This window comes from Mastomys coucha, chromosome X, assembly GCF_008632895.1.
Source record: "Mastomys coucha isolate ucsf_1 chromosome X, UCSF_Mcou_1, whole genome shotgun sequence".
In the NCBI taxonomy this organism is placed as follows: Eukaryota; Metazoa; Chordata; class Mammalia; order Rodentia; family Muridae; genus Mastomys; species Mastomys coucha.
Window position 1 is genome coordinate 131,271,779 of NC_045030.1, and position 690 is coordinate 131,272,468.

The following is a 690-nucleotide window of genomic DNA, read 5'->3' on the forward strand; positions in this document are numbered from 1 at the left end:
CTAGCCTTCTTCCTGTTCCTCACCCTTTTGCTAAAAGTCCTTTCCAGGGGAGACTAAGCAATAGCTCCCTCTCCTCCCAAGAACCCCAAAACAAACTTAGGCATGATTCTGCCAGATGAACAATTTATCAGGTTTCCTTGTAGAGATTAGTTGAATGGTTGCTTGAAGGGCTGTAAGCAGCCCTCCCACAATGAGCTACATCTGAAAAGCTCTACCCAAGATGGATGAGGGCTTCCCATATACCACCCCTCCAGTGTCCCACACCTCCTCTCTATGTAGGCTGTAAAGTATCAACAACCCCATTTGGGATGTCTTTGGCAAGGGAGTGGGGATGGTGCAGCTTAACTCCCTAAGATGGCAGTTGATAGTTGAACTTAAGATGGTTCAGGGGAAAATTATTCATGACAGTACTCCCCAAGGGGCTTGGGTTATAGATGTATGTGATCACATATGACTTTTCAAGTGAGTTCTAAGAATATGAACTCAGGTCCTCAGGCTCGTAAGCAAACACTCTTACTCCCTCTCATCTCCTCAGCCCCTATCTTATCCCAGCATGCTCAAGATATGTACTCTACTTAACTCTGAACCCTTTGCAGAGAAAGCCTAGATTTTATTTGTTTTGTATCACTTTCCCTAATCTTGCCTGATATATAAATGTTGCATAAATATTGTTTCTTTAAAAAAAAAAAA

General features: G+C 42.8%; 1 protein-coding gene across 2 annotated transcripts in view; it reads left to right on the forward strand.

Annotated features, from left to right (window-relative positions):
• Positions 1-690, forward strand: part of Il1rapl2 (interleukin 1 receptor accessory protein like 2) — a 1,196,863-nt gene that overhangs the window by 443,854 nt on the left and 752,319 nt on the right. The gene's annotated exons all lie outside the window — the stretch shown is intronic.